At 34.4% G+C, this 25,000-nt stretch overlaps 1 pseudogene; it reads right to left on the bottom strand.

Annotated features, from left to right (window-relative positions):
- The window catches only part of LOC136846289 (uncharacterized), a 35,658-nt pseudogene extending 11,753 nt beyond the window's left edge, over positions 1–23,905 (bottom strand).
- Between the last annotated feature and the right edge of the window lie 1,095 nt (positions 23,906–25,000).

The raw sequence follows: 25,000 nt of genomic DNA, 5'->3' as shown, positions 1-25,000 counted from the left end.
TATATATATATATATATATATATATATATATATATATATATATATATATATATATTCCGTGAGGTTGGATGAAAGAAGATTTCTGATTCAGTTTATTTTAGAGGAACTTGTTACCTCTAAAAGAAAACTGTAAGAACAAATTTGGATTGATCCCCATTTGGAGAAGGAAAAGAAATGATATATGATTGTGCAAGGACTTATTACGAAAGGATTCTGCAAGAATAAATAAAAACTGGTAAGATTTAGGAACTATTGAATGAAACAGTGATAATTCATTTTTTACGCAATACAAAATCCAGCGATTCTCTATCATATGAAGACAGTCTATTGTTTCCCCAGTGCCTTTTCCTTTCGTTCAAAGATAAGGTTGTAGTGGTGGCTTAATTGACTTGTGTAAAAGTACAGTATTAAGATAAATTAAGCAGTTTTTCTGACTTGTACTTGTTATTTCTTTATATAATTATTTATTTTTCTGATAATTTACTTTTTTATTTGTTATTTTGTTCTCTGCTTTACTTGTTTCACAAAAGGGAGTTCTGTTTTTTGCTCCAGCTTGCTTTCTAGGTTTGTTGAATAATGAATGTTTGTTCATTTAAAATACGGATGAAAAATAATTCAGAGTCGTAGAGAGAAATAGGATTTTTTAAATTCACATATTATTCGTTTGAAATGTTTACTTGAATTGTAAACCATAAAAATTGGTATATAGCCTTCATGAGTTTGTCATGAGAACCTTAAAGTTAGGAAACTAAGAAAATAAACAGATAAAAGTAGTTAACTAAATCCTCTCCTTACCAGGCTCATGAATTAATTCAGAACCCAGATTCCCCATCAAAATAAAAGAGTACATTTTTTTATTCACTAAAATAAAGACTCATGAAGTTATGCCCTGCTATTTTTCAAGAAGAAATGCAATATATCTGAATATCTTCATCCCTCCAAAGATGAATTTAATGAGGTTTTGTCATCAAATTAGAATATGAGGACGCAATAATTGCAGTTGAAGATAATAGAAAACGTGCTGGGGACAACTCTTTCCCTTTTTCCGTCTTTGATTCCCAGCTGATGCTGGTATCCATTCATAGCAGGGTCGACTGGTGAGCGGCAGTCTGGGATCGAACCTGATACCTGGGGAAAACATGACTAATGTTCTACGCTATGCCAAAATAGGCTAGGATAATTAGAGTTGGGATTGTTTTCTCACTTCTGTAAGCACCGACTTTATATCTTCCATAGTAGGACGTTTGAATGCGTATCCGTTCGGTTCTGGTTGAAAACAAATAAGTATGACTACATTTCAAGCTGTCTTAGCTCTTCGTTGGGCAGGTCGGTAGAGTTGTGGGCTAGCACTCGCTAGGCCCGAGTTCAAGTCTCCGGCCGGCTAATGAAGAGTTAGAGGAATTTATTTCTGGTGATAGAAATTCATTTCTCGCTATAATGTGGTTCGGATTCCACAATAAACTGTAGGTCACGTTGCTAAGTAACCAATTGGTTGTTAGCCACGTAAAATAAGTCTAATCCTTCGGGCCCGCCCTAGGAGAGCTGTTAATCAGCTCAGTGGTTTGGTAAAACTAAGGTATACTTAACTTTTTTTCAAGATCTCTTGTTTAAGATGTTATTCTTTAAAAGTCTTTACTATTCTTTCATTCTTTTTACATTATTCCTTTTCTTCAAGAGTCTTTTTGTTCTTGCATGGTGTATAATTTGAGCTGCTCTTCTTCGATAGTCTTTATTATTATTATTATTATTATTATTATTATTATTATTATTATTATTATTATTATTATTATTATTATTATTATTTATTTTACATTATTTTTGTATGACCTTTACTACTATTATTTCATGTCCCTTAGTTTTATTTGTTTGTCTTCAAGGGTCCTAATTTTCATGTTCTCTTGTTCAAGTTTTTCTATGTGGTCTTTATTATTATATCATATTCACTAGTTGCTCTATCTTTTTGAACGATTCTTATTCATTTCACTCTTTTATTTAGTTTAAAAATATGAACTTCATGAGACCACAGTCAATTTTACAGTCATAATTACTAGGATCTGTAAGTCTCATTGAATATATGAGATCTATAAGGAATATGGGTGTTACTGACTGTGAGTTAACAAGTACCTTTACTGCTGCAAAATCAAATCTGTTCAGTCCATAGATCGATTTATTTTTGCCTTGAACTATCTTTCATTCTTTCGTAAATTATTTTTTGATCATTATTTTTTACTTAATGACTGGATTAAGCTGCAGAAAAAAAGTTATTTATTTTCAGAAAAATTTCCTTGCATGAAATAAAGCACTCGTAAACAGAGTAGATTTTGAAGAAATGCAAGTATTACGTGGTGCTAATTACAGTGCCACGATAATCTATGATGCATTGCAACGTATCGTGCTAAGATGGTCAGCAATTAAGGTGTCATAAACTGTGCTCTGTGCTCTACTAGTATAAGTTACAGTGAATTGTGCTGTACTGAGCTATGTTGCACTAAGTTGTGCAGTTCACTGTACCTACTGCAACTTTCCACATGAAATTGTGTGTAGGCCACCGAGCAGTAATAAACCTTACTGTACTGCTCTGTGCTGCAAGTCACTGCACTGTACTAAAGTATGCAGTTCAGTGTACTGTGCTGTGCTGTGCTAAACTTTGCTGTACTAAGTTGGATTGTAATTCTTTGTGCTGTACAAAGCTGTGTTGCACTGCTTGTTTATTGTTATTTGTCATTTTCATCTGTATTTTGCGACACTGCTCTTGTTATGTTTTCATTCTCTTTTACAAATAGTGAAGTTCTTCTATTAAATTTAACTTAGCAGCTTGGTAGCCTGTTATGGATTGTTTCAAAAAGGTCTTGTACTAAAAGTAGTGAGTTGTTCACTTATTGGCATCTTAGTCCATTTCGAAAACCCTTTGAGGGTCTCAGTTATTCATATCAGATCTGTCAAAAAAAACCTACGTAATCATAAACAGAAAGCTCAAAGGAAATGTCGTCCATGACCACTCAGCTACAAATTTCATAACTTGCGACAGCAACAACCGAGGAAAAACGGACCACTTGTGCTTCGGTGAGGCGCAGATACCGCCACGAAACAAAAGCGAAGAGGAGCGGTATGATCTTCAGTATTTCATCGGTGACCCTGGAAGTTGCGAGTCCAGCTATTTATAATCCGTAACACTTTAGTTAAAAAATATATTGAAAATGACGTAGGAGATGAAGTATGCAAACCAGGTTATTCCTGTCGTGAAATATATAGAAAGTAACATTGAAAGCTTTTGAGGGCATGCCGGTTCGTGGAATCAATCGAAAATGCTTTAGATAAGAAACCTGTGCTCTATTGCCTGGCTCTCGGTCGGCTTTTGAAAGCTTTATGTTTCATTATTTTGAAACCGTCATTCGGTGCCCTTTGTTTGCATGGGAAGCGGTTTTCGCCCAGCCCTGCTAATCAGCTTCAGATATCAGTTTCTTTACGCTGTTTGTATGGGAAGCGGTTTATGGAATCATGACAGTCATTGTTGAGATTTTATGTCTCTGGTGTAAGTTGATGTAATTTTAAAAGAATTATTAGCGTAGAGATAGTACACCATTAGAGTTTGGGACAGCGTTTATGAGTAATTTTAACTAACGATTAAAGGCAAAATCCATCCTTATTGAAAACTTACATAATGGATTGACGCCACTCTCAAGATGTTGTCATTGTGCACAACATATTTGTTGCTGTCGATAACTTGCTGTTTTCAGTTCTATTGCAAATTAATGACGTTTATGTTTTGTCCATTATTACATTCAATCCACTGGAACAAATCGACCGACAAAACAAAGCAACGGAAGAGTCTGTGAATAAGTTAAGGAAAGAGTCGGTGAATAAGTTAATGTCAAGGAAAAGGTTGAAAGCGCTGAATCGTAGGGCAATTAAGAGGAAGAGTGTGTATGTGTTGGGGGTGGTGGGGGCGGCGGGGGGTTAACCCCAGCCATGTGATCCTTAGCTCATGTTAGACATAAAGACGATACCAGTCACCTGTCGTTATAGCTTTTAATATCAAAAGGCCAGCAGGATGTAGAAAATGAAGGTACTCATTACAGCAGAGGGAGATACGAGGCAACCTGGCGATTAACCAATCCGTGACTGAAAAGACCGACACGAAAACAGTTTCGAAAAGGGAAAGGGGAATTAAACCCCCGAAGACGAGGAAACCTTAATGACATTTCATGATAGCAAAATGCTTTCAGCCGGTTGCACTTAGCCTAGATTGCTTGATTTCACTAATGGAAAAAATATCCGCTGAGTTGAGTGCGGTTTAATTATAAATGCCACACAGACTGTCAGGAGGGATTAGATGATTCTGAAAAAGCCCAGCCAGGCTCTCCATACCAGTTCAGACTCAGACCACAGGTATAATTTTTCTATCCTTACCAGCGGTAGCCACCATGTTAGCATGACATGACGAGGAGATGGGGGTGGATGGATGGGTTGGTGGGTGCAGCTGTTCTCGATTCTTTTTAGCCTTTTTGTTTCATAAGCCGCTCTTCAGTCGCAGATGCTTTCTCTCTCTCTCTTTCTCTTTCTCTCTCTCTCTCCCTCTTGTCGTACCCTTTGATTTCCTTACACTTACTTATCCAACTTTTCTTCTTACAATTGGAGACGTAATTCTCAATTCTTCTTCTGCAACTGTATTATTTCTATTGGTCGCACTCGTATCTTTCATTAATAACAACACCTCCATAGTTATTTTCCGCTTTGGTCACTTTCTCTCTCTCTCTCTCTCTCTCTCTCTCTTTGCAAGTAACAATCATCGGATCATTTCTTTTTCGCTTTTCGCTTTCTAATTAGTTTCGTATCTGGATCCTGCTGCACCTCTATCTCAACTAAGCAACTGAAAATTTCCTAGAGCCACTTCATTCAGGTAGCATGGAGGCGCCCGTTGATATCAGTCCAATATTACTCAATTTTCACTTAAGAGGATGTTTTCGTTAATGCTTAGTCTATGAAGCCAGATAAAGTTTTTTATTGCCTTATGAACCCATCTTTGCTTTAAAGTCTAAATTTATCTTTCGTCGTCGGTGGTCACAGACTCTGACGTCAGACAGAACTACAATCAGTCAATCACGCCACCTGCTCTCCTATCACTCATTTCGCGTGATCGATAGTCTGTTACAGCTCTTCTATTTTATTATTCATTGCCGGTCTTGGCTTTGCTTTTAGACACGTAATCAGGATTGCTACATTCTCCCTTTTTATGCCATTTCTTATCATGCATGCGCAGAGGTGACCTTGCCAGATACGAGATGCTCCTATTAATTCTGGTCTTCACCTTCGATTCCTCTCTGTTCAATCCTCTTTCCCTTTCCATCCAGAACTTCCGCGAGTTCGAGGTTTTAATTGCTTTCGCGTTACAGCAGCGGCTCTCGTTAAGGATCGAAAATAATGTAGGGACGAAATTCCCACGACTTTCTCACCACCGGCCAAGGAACAATCTCATAACAGGGTTTGACATGTCTTCAGACACGTTGCTAATTGACGATGATGAATGACTTATTTGTATGAGATGATTAACTTTGTATCAGTTTCATAGGATAGAGATTTTACAGAAAGTGCGTGTCTCCCAGAGAAGAAATGATTGTGACATGCAGTTAAGTGTTAGCGGGACTCCTTGGAAATAATGCTACTATGGGAAACTGTGAATTCTTGGCATTGAGAGAGAGAGAGAGAGAGAGAGAGAGAGAGAGAGAGAGAGAGAGAGAGAGAGAGAGAGAGAGAGTTAGGGTGGGGCCGGGGAGCCTTTTAATCAGATAGGCTACTTCAAAAAGATTGTAGACCCTTACCTGTACGCATCAGGTTCAATGTTCAGTCATGATACTATAGAGGATTCCTTTGTAAGGGACTGATGCAACTGTCTGGTTTCTGAAGCGCAGTGAAAAAAAAAAGATAATAAGCAGATTAAAAAAACAGCCTTTATTTGAAACGAGATAATTGCATGACAAAAGGTGTCAGTTTCATTGCCTTGTTTCTAATGGACCATGAAATTAAAAAAAAAAACAAAATGAATCAGATAAATGTAGACCCCTGATTCATAAACTCAAAATGACCTGACATTCCTTGCTTATAAAAGACTCTTCTGGGCGAGGCGTTCCGGTAACTGGCTTCTTCCATGAGAATTACTCCTTTTGTCCGCTCGATTGTCATCCGTCATCACCTGACCGTCCCCCTTTTCCCTCGGCTATTATTCGAAGTTTCCCTTCATCACTCTTTGTTTCTCGTTTTTACTTATTTTTGCTTTCATTAAGAATTCTCTCTCTCTCTCTCTCTCTCTCTCTCTCTCTCTCTCTCTCTCTCTCTCTCTCTCTCTCCGTCTATATCTATTTCCTCTTATTTATTTCAAAGAGTATATGCATACAGTAATATATTTATGTATATATTTACAAACATACATACATGCATATATACATACATATATGGTTTACACACACACACATATATATATATATATATATATATATATATATATATATATATATATATATATATATATATATATATATATATATATATATATACATATATATATATATATATATATATATATATATATATATATATATATATATATATATATATATATATATATATATATATATATATATATATATATATATATATATATATATATATATATATATATATATATATATATATATATATATATATATATATATATATATATATATATATATATATATATATATATATATATATATATATGTGTGTGTGTGTGTGTGTGTGTTTGTATGTATTATCAATTTAAGAACTATGAAAGTATATAATACATAAAGTTTAGGCTCAAAGACAGTACTAATATCTTAAGTCGTTATATTAAGTTCTAATTTTGAAAAAAAAATATCAGTGGAACTGTGCTGAATTTGAACCATGAGCAACAGTACTTTGAATGAATTTGTATTCATCTTTTATCAGGGATAACTAATAGACCTTAATATTAGAGTCCAAAAATGTCAAAATATTGAGGCGCTTTACTTCTGCAACTTAGCAAAAATGAAATTTCGAAAATATATGTAGGGATGCGCGATGAATGACAGCCATTTTTGGACTGCTGTATCAGGATTGATTTGAATGTTGGAGAAAATCAAGGTAGGAACGATTTTATTTGTGAAATATGAGATTTCCGTTTTTTTATGTTTTTGTTTAAATAAACGAGAGACGCTTCTGGGGTATAACATTTAGAAACTCGAAGAGTATAAAAGAGCTCAAGACGCTGTATCTCAATCCTTGAGAGTTTAGAATCTGAAATGCAAAAGAATTCCCAAACTGCAAAACAGCATGGGACAGACCCTTTGATTCCTTAAACAAGCGGGATATGCTATTTTAATCATTTATTGTTCAAGAAATCAAGAGGTGTTTTACCTCCTTCACTAGCAAAAGTCCTGTAAATTTTCTTGAAGTAAAAACAGAATAGCTAAAATAGCCATGACTAGGCGCACAATGGTTTCATCAAAAGAATAGCAAACAAGTAGACATAGAAAAAATAAATGAATGGTTAAAAGTTAAGAGGTAAAAAAATATATAAACGATTAGAAAGTAAAATATGTCTTTTGTAAAAAGAAAGTTTTAAAAGTACTTCTCACTCAATCATGACACGTCTCACTGCTTCGGGAACTGCAGGCAGTTGGTAAACTAATAACAGCAAGCAGAGCTTGAGAAGATGAAGTACAGTCAGAATAATTCACACACATGCAAAAGAAAACCTTGTAATATTCGCTGGCATTCCATTGCACATAGAAATGCAATATGCAAAGATAAATGAGAGAAGGGAGGCGGATAGCCGACTGCAAGGGTGCAGTGACACTATAAATTAAACGTGAAATGAAAGCATTGGTGTAGGGAGGAGATGAAGGAGGGGGGAGGAGGAAGGGAAAGGGGATGGAAGGAGAGGGGTAGGGAGTCAGGGAAAGGGAATATCTTAGCTTCCCTGATTAATTTCGGCGAAGGGGGATAGGCGATAAAATGATAGAGGCAGAAGGGAGAATTATGGATCCACTTATTGGACGATGCTTGGGAGATGAAACAAGTGCCGGGAGAGAAGCACTTGCATCATTTTCCCCAAAATTCGCATTTCCACCTGCCAACAATAGCCTCTTGTTTTATTGTCTGAGAAACAAAGCGATTCTTTTTCCCTTATGGATATTGGAATTTGACTGTTGATTCTTCCTTCTCGATGGGGTGAAGTGCTTCTGGAAACGTATGGGTCCATGTCTCTCATAACTTGTCTGAAGAATAAGAATTAAAAGAATGGGAATATCCTCCCTCATCATTGTCCACGCCTGTTCCCTTTCGTTTGCCAGCCCATTTCTTTCACTGAAGGGGTCTGAGTGAGTGATTCATTACTCGTACTTTCCTTGGAAAATAATTTAAGAAAAATCCAGCGTCGGTTGGATCGTTGAAATCCGATATACGTAGTTTGTGTGTGTATGAATCTGTGAGCGTATGCGCGGGCGTCTATATGAAATATGCACACTTTACTTAGTTTTGGTCACTTAGAGAGTCAGAGATAATGCAAGATGTTCGTCATTCAAAACTGCATCTCTTTGTGTACAGACACAGACAAACAAATATATACTGTATATATATATATATATATATATATATATATATATATATATATATATATATATATATATATATATATATATATATATATATATATACATATATATATATATATATATATATATATATATATATATATATATTTATATATATATATATATATATATATATATATATATATATATATATATTCTTTCATTTCCCCCGAAATATTTGCATAAACTCATCTTACACCCTGTATCTATCTATCTGTCTATCTATATCTGTTTATATATATATATATATATATATATATATATATATATATATATATATATATATATATATATATATATATACATATAGATAGATAGATAAAGGGTATAAAATGAGTTTATGCAAATACTTCAGGAAATGAAAGAAAAAGTAATTCTGAGCAAATATTTTCTAGAAAGATGTGCATTTTAAGGCTTTGTTTGTCGGCTAGGGGAATTTTAAGATAACCGTTCATCATTAACACTGCTCTCACCGAGGGAGGTTGCTAATGGTAGGTCGGAGTAGCCTTGGATATGGGGGGAGCAGTGATGAAGCAAATGAAGCAAGTGGATTGCTTGTCTTTTAATTATGATTCTTTGCCTTGCAAGTAATCTAATTTTAATGATTAGTTTACAGCAGTACCATATGGCTTTACATATCAAGTAAGTAGGTTGTTTAACAACATTGATTTCTAGCGCACTCTGCCCTGCTGCCTCGTCACAGAATTGTCGAATCAAGAGTCATGACTAGGCCGACTCTCATGACTGATGTCTGATGAATACTTTTGATGGAAAGGGAGAGATTTTTAAGTATACAGTTTAAAGCTATATTTGATGGAGGGTAGAATCAATTAGGCTTGCTTTTCTTTTTCTTTTTTATCAGTGTCCAATAAATACCACTAATGGAGAGGAGAGAGGGTTTCAATAATGCATACTTTTTTTTTTTTGTTCAGTATATAAAAAATACATTTGATCGGGAGCTATCTTATTCACATTGGTCTAATCGCTCCATCCTCTTCGCCCCCCACCACACAAACACCATCTTACTCGCCTGAAAGTATTGCAAATGATAAACAGTTATTACTTTAAGAATTTACCTCGAATTCTAGGAGAGCTGTTAATCATCTCAGTGGTCTGTTAAACTAAGGTATACTTATCTATTTCTCGAATTCTTCACACTTTTTGGACACACTTGTTAGGACAAAGCCTGATGCATTTGTATTTAAGGCTTTGTAGTGACAAGCGTATCCAAAAAGTGTAAAGAATTCCAGAAATTAAGAGGGCATTGTGGATAATTCAATTACATATACACATACATGCATACATACATACATACATACATACATACATACATACATACATACATACATATATATATATATATATATATATATATATATATATATATATACATATATATATAATATATATATATATATATATATATATATATATATATATATATATATGTATATATATATTGTTATGAACCATATATATATATATATATATATATATATATATATATATATATATATATATATGTATGTATATATATATTGTTATGAACTCCTTTACTAATGCAAAGCCACAGCAAATCTTCATTTATATTATGCAGATTCACTTCTCAGAATCAGTTGCCAAAATGGACAAAGATTCCAAACAAAAAATAACACAGATCTCAAGCAAGAAGAGACACTCAGGAGAGGAAAGCAAACCAAGAACAAAAACCTTAATAATTAATTTATTAACAATAAGTAAACTTAAATATTACAAAAGATGATCCCCCAAAAACTGATCTAGGGACAGGAAAACTCACTTGCAAACAAAACCTCAGTCACTACCACCATTCTCCTAGCTAACTATCATATCCGGTAGAATAAGAGAAAGAACTAGTAGGAGGTAGAAAATAACACTTGTACAAAATTGGAATTTCAACTATCACACGATACAAAGAGGCATAAGAGAGGAAAAAATATCCTTAAACCTAATATTTCCAGTATATAATAAATAATAGCATGGAAACCATCACCATTTTCACTGAAGAAAATATAAACATTAAATAGCTTATTTAGCTAAGTAAATCTGTCCTTAAGGCACGGGTTTCACATCAAATTACTCGGGAGAAAAATAAAAAAACACAAGGGGGCGATGAGATGACAATGGTCCTGGCGATGACCCAACAATCCAGTATGGCAAGTATCGATATTTTTAATATAATAAATAGCGAAGAATTATGTAGGTAATTCTCACCCTTCTTCGAACTCAGAGGCCCTCCTGACGACTCCAGGAGACAACGCCACTACACACTCTCAGGTGGGCAAACAGGTTGACCCACAGCACAGCTCAAGGCAAGAGGGCGCAAGGAAGACCTCAACACTGCAACTCAGCACAGGATACTGTTCGTAGGAGCGTGCTTACAATACATACTCTTGGGACAAGACCCGAAGAAAAGCAGAGACCCTTGATAATTTTGCAGAGGTCAGCGAGTGCACAAAAAAAATAGCAGGGTGGCGAGATCTCCTCTCAGTGGAGCTGAAAACCAATCCTTTCATTAGAACAGGCAGAATCCCATGTCAGGTCAGGAAGACAGGAGAACAATAGGAGAAACTAGGAAACCAGCAAAAGAGCGCAGAACAACACTCCGCTCGCTGAATATGAAAGGATAAAAGCAAATGGGTGAAATACTACAATACCAAATATGGTAACACCTCAAGAGGGGGAGCTAAAGAAAGCCCAACATCAACATAGGACTTTTTAAAGAAAGTTAAAATAGGACTTTTAAAGAATAATATATGAAAATTTATATTAAAAATATATATATCAATGAAATAATTCAAGAGATTATGATAATATATATATATATATATATATATATATATATATATATATATATATATATATATATATATATATATATGTGTGTGTGTGTGTGTGTGTGTGTATATACTTGAATTATCCACAAGTTTATTTTCATAACTTGTGTGACAAATTATTGTTCCCTTCTTACCTGCGTCTTTCTTCTAAGTCGGCGACGTATTCGTCCACAGCGTCTCCTCCGTAGTCAGCAGCTCACGATATTATTATTTAGAAGGGATATATATGAAATGTAATTATATCTCTCAGAAAGGCGTAATGGAGACGAAATGGGTAGCTTCTTACTTTAACGATGAAAGTTAATTACATCTGGTTTGGTATAACTAACTTGCAAGTCTTATCAAAAGTATGGACATTCTTGAAACTAACTTTTGTACTTAGATTATGGCAGTTGATTATGGCTGTTACAGTATCTAGTGAAAAAACAAAAATTGACTGTTCTACTAGGATGGAAACAAATCTGTGTTTGAATAAACTTGTACACAACTCTTTTTCTTGATTTTTGTTGTCAACGATTTCTTTAACACAAGGATAGGCATTAGTAGTTTCATAAAGGTGATCAAGGTTACAAATGTATTCTTTTTCCCTTAAAATTATGCAATCCTTTAATTGGGCATCAGTAATAAATGAAATCATTAATCCTTGTTCTTCTAATGCAAAATGAATGTTGTTGATATTTGAAACGATTACATTTTCTTTTATCAATATGGGGAAAGGGTGTATAGACATCAGTACATCTGTATCTTTCTGTTTAAATGGTAACACTAAAACAATCTTATTATGTACTACTTTTGTAGTTATGAGATTATAGTACATGAGAACATCTTTTACCATAGGGGTATAATGCCTCTCTACCAAATAAAAATTAACTATATCTTCTAATTCTTTAGGAGTGATTAGTGTTGGGTTTAACATTCCATTATAAGCTAACAAGACTGCGTTTAACATGTCTCTATGTTCTTGCAAGATAATTTCACTCTCCAGTACAAAGTTATTCAAAAATTGTTGGTTTTACTGATCATTTTATTATATTTAGTTCTTTGTTACATTCTGGTTAACTTTAGTAATGAATACCTTTAGCTTTTCTATCTCTTGGGCATTTAAGTTTTGAGAAGTTATCACTTTATTTATCACTGTACCTCTTGCTGCTGCCCACTGTTCCAGTTTTTCAATTCGAGCCTTTTCTTTTTCTACATTAGATTCAGTTGCGACTCCAAATAGTTGATTTAGTGCTGTTACCATAAAGGTAAGAGGGACCTTTTGGACCTTGTATTTAGGATATTTCCTATATTATTATCTAACCTTTTCAACAATGGTAAGGCACTGTTATTATCACTCTTCTGTATTATGGATTTGAGTTCTTTTTGAACATCTTTCAAAGTCATTTCATTGATAAGCACTGAAGAAATATCTATACTCACGACTCCTAAATCTTTTATTAATTTCATAGATCCCCTTTTCTCTAGTAATGCACCCTTTCGGATGACAACTTCTGTAGACACGAATTGGAGTATTACGATTATTAAGATGAGCCGCATGTTTGTATCTGTAAGAATAATCCTTATCAGATATTCTGTATACATGAGGCATTTTAGTTTTTATAAATACAATATACATATGATATTTTCAGTCTAACACTTTACATAAGTTTATCTTTTTCTTAACTCATATCTTTTGTTTACTTGTTCTTCCCTATTCTCCTTCAATACTTCTAACTTTTTAGTGGACCAAGCGTCTGCTTTTATTACTTTCACATGATTCCAGTGAACTGCCCTTTCCTTTAGATCATTCTCATTAATAATTCTAAGCTTATTTAATTTTAACACTTCTAATACTCTATAAGGACCATGAAATTTACGAGAAACCTTTACATTAGGACCTTCAGGAATATGATTTTGAACAAATACCTGAGTACCTACTATAATGTCTGGTTTAGTCGTATTTTTATCATAGTACTTGGCATGAATTTTGTGAATTCGATAAGTCTGGTCCTCGTTTGTTTGATCGTTTCATAAGTACGTCTAGTTTTCCATGCAATATAGTCATCATAATTATAAGTAATTCTGGGTGGTGTTGCATCATCTAGTAAGGTATTAGGTAATCTCTTTTGGTAACCATACAATAAGCAGTGTGGTGATTCTCCTATTGTCTCATTTACAGTATTGTTTATACAGTAGTAAACTGTACGTCTTCCAAAGCTAAATCCCAGTCTTCTGTATTAGTTTTAACTAAAGTTTTCAGGATATCCTTTATTTTACGATTTGTTCTTTCTACTGCTCCATTTGAACTTGGTTTACATGCTGTTATTTGACATTTATTTATCTCGTAAAATTCACATTATTTTCTTAAAAGCTCACTAGTAAATTCAGCCGCGTTATCAGAAAGAAGAACTTGCGGAAATGAATGTCTCGTGATAATTCTAGATTTAAAAGCTTCTGCTACTGTAATTGCATCTCTATTTCTTACTGGTACAATTTCTACATATCTGGTTAGATAGTCCCTCTAATAGTGGTAGGAAATGGACCTAAAAAGTCCATACTAACGATCTGGAATGGATTCAATTCTGATGGATATTTTTCAAGTGGAGCCTTTGGATTTACGTTGCCCTTATTCTGTTACAAACTACACAATTCTGTACAAATTTCTTGGCATCTTCACTACAATGTGGCCAAAAATAATTTCTGGTTATGATTCTGCTTGTCTTTTTAATTCCTGGATGTCCTGTTAACTTATATGATGTGTTAGCTCCAAAACTTCTCTGATTAGTGTTTTTGGGATGTATAGACGAGAACAACCATTCTTCTCTGTTGGCCTTTTATACAACAAACCATTTATTAATACGAAATCAGGTTTTAAAGACTCATCTGTCATTAATTGTCCTATTATCTGTCTGATTTCTGCATCATTTCCTTGTTGTATTTTTACTCTTTCTAAGTCTAAGTCTACTACTTGACAGCTAAAACAAAAGGTATTAGTGGTAGTGCATTTCTCCGTTTCTTCTTGGGATCTGGATAATGCATCTGGTAGTGTATTAAATTTCCCTGGGATATATCTGAATTCTGGAGCAAATTCTAACACACTAATGAACCATCTATTGAACTTCATGTTATTTGCAAAAGTTCTCTTTTTAAACAAATCACAAATGGGTTTGTGATCAGTAGGTACATTGACTTTATGCCCTAGAAGTATGTGCCTAAATTTCTTTAATCCCCAGTATAATGCTAAACATTCCCTCTCTGTAGTACTATAATTTCTTTCTGCTGGGTTTAAGACTCTACTGGCATAATATACTGCCCTCATTATAGTTTTGTCCTTTTGTAGTAATACAGCTTCTTGCCCTGTATTTGAGGCATCACAGGCTAAGTAAAAGTCCTTGGAGAAATCTGGGTAGACTAATACAGGATTCCTTGTCATTTTACTCTTTAGTGTTTGGAAGGCTGTCTCTTGCTCTTTATTCCATTCATATTTGACATCCTTCTTTGTTAATTCTGTTAATGGTTTGGCTATCGTAGCAAAACCCTTAATAAAAGGTCTATAATAGCCTACCATTCCTAGGAATCGTCTCAATGCTTTCAAATGTGTGGGAGCTGGATATTCAACTATTGCCTTTATCTTGCCTGCTTGCATGCGTAGTCCATCTTCACTAATTACATGTCCTAAGTATTCCAATTATTTCATTAAGAATTGATATTTCTTTAATTTGATTTTTAATCCTGCTATTCTTAATCTTTCCAGGACTATATCTAAAGTTTTGAGGTGACTTTCTAAATCTTTACTAAAATGATAACATCATCTAGGTAAACTGCAACATTTTCTATGTCTCCAAGAATTTGTAACATTAATCTAACAAAAGTTAAAGGAGCCGAAGTGAGTCCAAATGGCATGACTTCAAATTGTAAGTGTTCTTTATGTGAGCTGAAGGCTGTGTATGGTTTCAACTCTTCGTCTAAAGGTACTTGCCAATATCCACTCAGCAAATCTAAGGATGGAAATATTTTTGCACCTCCTAATTGAGCTAACATATCTTGAATTACTGGCATTGGCATTCTATCTATCAAATTATCAACTATGGTTCTTTGGCTTATTGGTAATCTGTAATTAGGAATAAAGAATGGCTTTGCTCCATCATCTAACAAAATTCTATGTTGTAGGACATTTGTTCTGCCTAATTTATCTCCTTCTATAGCTATTACATATCAGTATTTTTCTAATACATGAATTAATTTATTCTTGTTTTCTGGGAAATCTGTTTTATTCATCTCTTTGCTTAATTCAGATTTTTGACCAGTTACAGAGAAAAATGCTTTTTCTTCTAGTGTTAGTAAAGGGTTGTTAATAGGCATTCCTTTGCAAAAGACAATCCCTGCATATAGTGTTAGTTTGTTATCTGGGTAGTTTTGGACATAAACTTCACAAGTATTACCCTTCAGGTGGACCAATGAATTATCCATTCTGACAAAATCTGGCAATTCTTAATTTAATAACAGAACGTCTTTAACTTCTATTTCTTCTTTTCCCCTTAAATGTATTTTTGTTAAACACTTTGGATGGAAAATTACTTTAGTCTGTTAAGTATGAACTGTACTTTATTATCATCAGCAGTGCTTACGCAACATATCTCTTCATCTTCTATATCTGCAAAGTGACAGTGTTCTGTATATTCACTAGTTTCTTCAGTTACTGCTATTACATTATTTATATCAAATTTATTTATTTTATTTAATAATAATACTTCATTTAGTAATTTTCCTTCATTATTACAACTTATTACTACATTGCTATAACTATCAGTATTTATATCTGTATATTTATCAGTATAGGCGCCTTGTTTTTCGTTATATTCAGAATCTCGGTGATCACCATTATTTGTATCTGGGTCTTTTCTTTCTTCGGAGTGTGTATTTTCTTGATGTGCACATCTTCTTGATTCTCTGTTGTGCAATTGTGGGAATTCCTCTTTTCTATCTTTTTCTATTTTATCTTGATTGTTCTCTTGATGATAATGTATTTTTTGTATGTCTTCTCGCTTGCCGAAGCCGTCTCAGACAAATTGATCAGATTTGGGTGAAAGTTTTCGTCTTCAAGCGTAAAGCATACGCTCCTTTGATTATCCTGTTTCATAATAATCCTTCCTTCTCATTGCAAAAAATCCAGGATGATTCCACTTTCTTCATTAATTTAAATGAGAACAATACTTGTGCGGGGAAAATCTGTCTTCTAGAACTAGAAAACTTTCAACAGATTTATGTGACGAAATGTCTATTTCTAAGTTCACATTTCCTAAACTTTTAATCTGTTTACCCGCTACTCCTTTTATTATTCTGCTTTGACCCTGAATTAGCGTTTCTTCAACGCCTAAGTATCTGGTTACAGTGTGTTTATCTATTATGTTTACAGTACTACCTGAATCCATGAGTACAGTACATATCTTTCCATTTATGGGAACTTTAATGACAGGTAAATCCTTTCTGGTTATTTCTTCTTCTCTCATGGAAAATACTATTTCTTTACTCTGCAAATAGGAAAATGTGGATGAACCTTCACTTCCCCTTTTTGCTAATTCTTCTGTTTTTATATTTTCTTCTTGAAGGGACTTTCTTGTTGTCTTATGTGTAGGGATAATTTGTCATTGACTTGAAGACTTATTTGAAGTTGGGCGATTCTGCTTAGGTCAATTACTTCTTTATTGTTTTTTGAACCAGCAATTCTTTGTTAAATGTCCTACCTTCTTAAAAACGTGTAGTTCCTAGGCCTTCTGCACTCATTTGTAGAATGATTGGTATACCAGCAGTTTTCTGAGGCTGTCTTTGGTCTTTGCTCCTTGAGCGGAATAGTTCACTTGGGTTGAATTATTTGTGTTTGAGTGTTGACCATATTTATAAGGTTTGGGAGGACCACTCTTTGTTTGATTCTGTCTTCCTTTCTGGTTTGGATTCCATTTTCTTTTAGTATTTTGGGCATATTTTCCTTGAAAGGTAGTTGGTCTATTCCCTACTTGTCTGGAATTATCATAGATCTTATTATTCATTCTAAAGGTAGGATTATTATTTCTGCCTTTCCTTTCATTTTGTGTTTCTGTTATTCCTACAAATTCTTTGGAGAGATTTATCTCTTTCTTTGTATTTCTTCTCTCATCGTTTTCAATGTTTGAAGGCTGTTTTTCTTTGGATCAATTTTTATTTTAATGAAAACCTTCTTTTCATCTTCTCCAAGGGCATTATATATTGTTCCAAATGACAAGTAATTCAAAACATGTCCTAGATCAACTAAATTATTGTCATTATCATCTAACTGTGTCTTATCTCCTATGTTATTTTATCTATTGCATTCTCAACACTTGCGTACAGATTAGCTACTGTTTCATATTGCGGGTTAAGGAATCTGGTTATGTTCTATAAACTGTCAGTCTTATTTACTGGTTCCCAAAGTGATAAACAAATTTCTTTGAATTCTGTATAGTTATTAAGTTTACTAAAACTCGTGGAATTCAGAGTTTTGTGGGCGTCACCGTGTTCTGGACTTACGAGAATCAAGGCTTCATTTATTTTAGCTCTTTCATCTGTTATTCCCCCTGAAGATATGCAACTATCTGCATCTGAGAACCAATGATTTACTGTATAAGATTCGAGTCGACTTTTGTCAGGATTTGAATCATCCACCTGCCCACAGAAGCATGTGACTGTTGTTATTACAGCTGCTTGATTCATATTGCAATATTGGAAGGTGCGGCATTATTAGTATTGTTACTATTGTTATTACTGTTAGTATTATTAGAATTATTAGCACTATTTTGGTTCTGGTTAGTTGTGTTATTATTGTTAGTATTTCTTTGCACTAAAGTTGAGTGGGAAACTAGTCTTGTAATTCAGCTACGTCTGAGTGTCGACAGCCTTAAATTGTACGGCGAATGGTTAACTGTGTTCAGTAATTCGTCAAAGACTCTTTGCATTTTACAATAAAATTATTCAAATTGAATACACCACATCATATATGTATAAAAAATGTTACACTATGCACACAGTACCGTAAAATAAAAGAAACTATCAAAACATAATAGTAAAAAAAAATTAAATTCTTAAATTGAGTTCAAGCGCACAAGTAAAATAAATCCTTCAAAAGTAATCACTCAAATGCACGCACAAAAAAAAAATCTTATGCGAAATTGGGCATCATATCATCAAAAAAAAATATCCATCACAATGAGCACACAAATTTGCATATAATTACTCAAAATATTTATTACCATCCGAGTGAGAAAAATAAGAATTCCCTTTCTAAATTATTTACTAAACAAACAATTATCATAGAGAGAGTAATAATTGTAATTACGCTTAAAAAAAAAATTTAATTCACTAGAGAGAGAGTTTCCTTAATTTTCAATTTGATAAAGAGAGGTTAAGTAATCTTTACTCTATTATAAATTTAAAAAATTTTCACTTCTTTAAACATTTAAAGAGAGAGAACAGTAAATCTCACTTTCTCGATAACTTACAGGTTGTTGTTATTACGGAATTCTTTTGTAGTCAATAAGTTGTTCTTCTGTTGTTGTCGCCTTCGGAGCTTCGTTGAAACACACTCATGTAACACTCGAGGTGATAGTTTGTTAAACACACTCACTGCCTATTGTTGCTCGATGATGTGCCGGCTCACTGTTTTGTGGTTAATTGCGGTATCTGTTTTGCTTCTCTGTTGTGCACCATTACTGTTTATGTTCACTTCTGTTTGACGCTTTATTGCAGGATTTAATCTCTTTATATAAGTTTTGCTTGCCGTTGTAAAATCTAAGTTCATTTTGTATACTTTCGTTTCACTGTAACTTAAGTAATTGCACTGATATTTCTGTTAATGTCTGTTTGTTTCGTCTCACCTTTTGGATCCTATATCACTGCCACCAAATTTATGTTGTGCACAAGTTTATTTTCATAACTTGTGTGACATATTATTGTTCCCTTCTTACCAGCATCTTTCTTCCAAGTTGGCAACGTATTCATCCACAGCGTCTCCTCCGTAGTCAGCAGCTCACGATATTATTATTTAGAAGGGATATATATGAAATGTAATTATATCTCTCAGAAGGGCGTATTGGAGGGGAAATGGGTAGCTTCTTACTTTAATGATGAAAGTTAATTACATACACAAGAACAATTACGGTTACAGTTTTACTATCTTGAAAACCACTCTTGCTAGTCGAAGTTCAGTTTATGTCTGGTTAAGTTGCCCGCGGTTGGAGTATGGTTAAGTAACCGCAGACAGAATCTGGTTAAGTAGCCTGTGGTCAGAGTCTGGTTGGGACCACGGGAGCTAGGGGAAGAACTGCATCTTCTTGTATTTGTGACTAACGACTCTAATGATTCTTCTCTGGCTTCGTTCTGCTCTGGAACCCCTGGTTCTTCTTGCTATCTTCCATCTCCTCCCTTGAAGTTATTTCATTGGGAGATTTTATCTGTAAGGCCTCCCCTTGAACAGCTTGATTGGGAAGGACAGTTGTGGGTGTTGTTAAAATCTCTCCTTAGAGGATTTGATCGGAAATGACCTCAGGAGGAGGTGTAAATGACTCCTCCCTAGAATGTTTAATTGGAGAAGTGGTGAACTACTTCACTTTGTCCAGCCCCTTTTCATGGAAATTCATGTAAAAGCCTCCTATTGAAGGCGGGATTATAGATATGGCTGGAATGTTAACTATTGATGAGGTGCTAGGTAATGCTTTGGTCAGCTGAATCATGAGCCACAGGTTCCAGATTTTATGATCGGTTTTATGGCCCTGGGTGCAATATACTCTGCTCACTGTCTTGAGTTTGTATAAAGACGGTTTTCCTGCGTTTAACACTTAACTTTTCTTTCTCTCTCTGTCTCTCTTCATTTCTTTCTCTCTCTCTCTCTCTCTCTCTCTCTCTCTTATTTAATCTTTCTTTATATTTATATATATATATATATATATATATATATATATATATATATATATATATATATATATATATATATATATATATATATATATATATATGATGACTATAATCAATTTTGTACGTGATTCAATTATCACTCATTACCACATGTGAAAAATAAGAGACAGGATTTGAGTCCTGACTGGTTTCGACTTTATTCCCAAGCCATTGATGAAGGACTGATACATAGTATTAAAAGTCACAAATATGTATACAACAGAAACAGTACTGATGAACATACACAACCGTTTGAGACTGTAGATCCACCCACAGGTGGGTGTCAAGGTAGGAGTGGCCTTCAAAACTCATTCGACTAAAAATCACAATATACACTCAGGGGACAATACTGATAAACGTACCAACGTAGGAGACTACAGAGCCACATCTGACAGGTGTCAGGGAGGCAGGGTTGGAGAACTCAGCAGTGGTGCCCCCGTACTGTGTTTACAAATATGATAATCTTATTTCCATACATTTCTACTGCCTACCTAAGAATTTAAATCATTCCCTTAACTAAGATCAATTCTTCACTAGTTAAATCACTATATTTTTCCAAGTTGCACAGTCCTTTGGTAATTCCCACACTGTTCCTTCCGCCAGTTGATAAAGCAAAATTTAAACCGTAGCCTATGACACTAGTTACTTTTCTATCCAGATGTTTGTCTGATAAATTGGCGACACATTCATGATTGGCGTTGTTGGTCCAAGGGTTTATTTCAATCAGCAGTTTCATTTTATTGTCGTGTTTGTGTTTAAGTTTCCGAGGTAGAGCGAATTGGATATTAAAGGACGTTTGTAGCTTACTGACTGTATATGAATCACGGTGATGTGGTAAAAAGTCATAATATGGCTGCGTGCCACAAACGCATTACACGGTCAACATGGCAGAGGTGGGTGGATATCGTCTCTAAATACAAGCACCTGAGTTCGACGGGGATTTGTATATGGGGAGCCGATATCCACTTATACCTCACTTGCTGGCCGGATGGGTTAATGCGTGTCCACTGTAGTCCTGAGTTCTTGTCCTTTGCTGGTTCGAGCCCACGGGACGACGAACTTATTATCAACTAAAAATTCCCTTCGGTTTCAAACATATATGAAAATACATTATTTCCGGAGGTAGAGCGAATTGGATATTAAAGGACGTTTGTAGCTTACTGATTGTATATGAATCACGGTGATGTGATAAAAAGTCATAATATGGCTGCATGCGACAAACGCATTACACGGTCAAGATGGCAGAGGTGGGTGGATATCGTCTCTAAATACAAACGCCTGAGTTCGAAGGGGGATTTGTATATGGGAGCCGATATCCACTTATACCTCACTTGCTGGCCGGATGGGTTAATGCGTCCACTGTAGTCCTGAGTTCTTGTCCTTCGCTGGTTCTAGCCCACGGGACGACGAACTTATTATCAACTAAAAATTCCTTCGGTAACATATATGAAAATATATTATTTCCGAGGTAGAGCGAATGGATATCAAAGGACGTTTGTAAGCTTACTGATTGTATATGAATCAATGTGATGTGATAAAAGTCATATATATATATATATATATATATATATATATATATATATATATATATATATATATATATATATATATATATATATATATATATATATATATATATATATATATATATATATATATATATATATATATATATATGCATGTATATATATATATATATATATATATATATATATATATATATATATATATATATATATATATGTATATATATATATGCATGTATATATATATATATATATATATATATATATATATATATATATATATATATATATACGTATGTATATATAATATACATATGTATGTATATACATATGTATATACATACATATATATACATATATATATATATATATATATATATATATATATATATATATATATATACATATATATATATATATATATATATATATATATACATATATATATATATATATATATATATATATATATATATATATATAATATATATATATATCTTCTTCTTCCTCCCAGCTTGTTCCCATTTTTATATGGGGTCGCCATTTCGGAGGAGCTGTTTTCATCTATATCTATCCTGTGCTTCTGCAGGTCTCCCCTCACACAGTCCTTCCATCTCTTTCATGGTCTCCCTCTTCTTCTTCTTCCCAGGACCTCCATCCCCATAGTATGTCTACCAGCGTGGTCCTCACCTCTCCTCAACAGGTGTCCATACCATCTCAGCCTCCCCTCCTGCACTTTCTTTGATATTTCCACCACCTTAGTCGACCCCCTAATGTAATCATTTCAGATCCTATCCTCTCTCGTCACCCCAGCCATCCACCTAAGCATTCTCATTTCTGCCACATCCATCTTATTCTCCTCTGTCTTTCTCAAGCTTGCTGTTTCCGTGCCATACATCATTGCTGTTCTTACCACCGTCTTATGAAATTTTCCTTTTAACCTCAGCAGTACTCTTTTGTCACAAAGAACTCCGGAGGCTGCTCTCCAGTTGTTCCAGCTTGCCTGTACCTGACGTTTTACTTCTTCTCCCATACTTCCTCCAGCATTAACAAAGGATCCCAAATGCTTAAAATTTTCAACTCTCTTTATTGGTTCTCCCCCAAGCTGAATACTTTCCTATCACCCCCATCATTGGTGGTACACATATATTCTGTCTTAGATCTACTTATTCTCATTCCTCTGTCCTCCAGTACTTGTCTCCATCTTTCCAATTTTATTTCCAGATCTTCCCTGCTCTCTGTACGCACAGGACAATATCATCCGTGTCTACAATATGTTCCACGGTACTGCCTCCTTACTTCCTCTATGATAACGTCCATCACTATGTTAAAAATAAATGGTCTAAGAGCCGACCCCTGGTGTAATCCTACTCTCACCTCAAAACCTCCGTCTCCCAACACTGCTCCTCACTCTGGTAAATACATTCCGGTACATCTCCTGTATCAATCACATGTACTTCTTTGGCACCATCCTCTCCCTCAGGCTCCTCCGTACCTCTTGTCTGGGGACTCGGTCATGAGCCTTTTCAAGTTCAATGAATACCATATGTAGGTCCCTTTGTTTTTCCCCGAATTTTTCCATTGGTTGTCTCAGACAAAATATACCATCAGTTGTTCCCCTTCCCCTCGTAAATCCCATTCCCTCTTTACCTATTTCTACTTCTTCTCTTAGTCTGGCATCTATCATCCTTTCCAGTATCTTCAAAGTGTGGGACATTAGTTTAATACCCCTATAATTACCACACTCTTGGACATCTCCTTTCCCTTTGAAGATTGGGATCAGTATACTCCCATGCCACTCATTTGGTATCTTTTCCTGCTCAAGGATCTTTATCATAAGATCGTAAAGTATATCCACTCCTTCATCCCCTAATGCCTTCCATGCCTCCACAGGTATAATGTCTGGTCCGGTTGCCTTCTCATTCTTCATCTTCTTCAGTGCATCCAGCACCTCTTGCTTAGAAAACCTCATCACCATGCCAATATATAAATATGTGTGTGTATATAAATATATATATATATATATATATATATATATATATATATATATATATATATATATATATATATATATATGTGTGTGTGTATATATATATATATATATATATATATATATATATATATATATATATATATATATATATATACATACACACACACACACACACACACACACACACACACACATATATATATATATATATATATATATATATATATATATATATATATATATATATATATATATGACTATTTATCACATCACCGTGATTCATATACAAATCAAAAAACTACAAACGTCCTTTAATATCCAATTCACTCTACCTCAAAGTAATATATTTTTCATATATTTATTGAAGGGGAATTTTAGTTGATAATAAGTCCACCGTCCCGTGGGATCGAACCAGCGACGGACGGGGAATCAGGGACTCACAGTGACACACTAACCAGCCGACTGGTTAGTGTGTCACTGTAATCCCCGATTCCCCCAAGGAACCCGCTGGTTCGATCCCACGGGACGTGGACTTATTATCAACTAAAAGATCCAGACGGAACATATATGAAAAAAATATTACTTCCAGTAAGTAAATTGATATTAAAGGACGTTTGTAATAATTTTTCTGATTTCTATATATATATATATACACATGCATATATATATAAATATATATATATATATATATATATATATATACATATATATATATATATATATATATTCTTAAAATTTATCCTCTCTTGGCTAGCAGCCAGTGAGTAATTTATTCCTGTGAAGCATTTTTCACCCTTCATTTGACTGTAGGGCCAAGAAAACATGGTGGGTGAGATAGAACCAAGCATATTTTGAACTAGAGAAAAGCGGTTAGCGCCTGTTTTTTCACTCATGTAGGGATAGCCTCCCACCTCAGCTGACCTGGGGTGGACAATAGTGACCCCCCTTTCACCCCCATCACGCGATATGGGAGTAGCTAGGTCATTATGGGCATGGGGACATAGCCAGGCTGTGAGAGAGATAGGAACTTAA

This window comes from Macrobrachium rosenbergii, chromosome 15 (assembly GCF_040412425.1).
Source record: "Macrobrachium rosenbergii isolate ZJJX-2024 chromosome 15, ASM4041242v1, whole genome shotgun sequence".
Classification (NCBI taxonomy): Eukaryota; Metazoa; Arthropoda; class Malacostraca; order Decapoda; family Palaemonidae; genus Macrobrachium; species Macrobrachium rosenbergii.
Note: the sequence above shows the minus strand (reverse complement) of the source record. Positions and strands in the feature narration are given on the sequence as shown.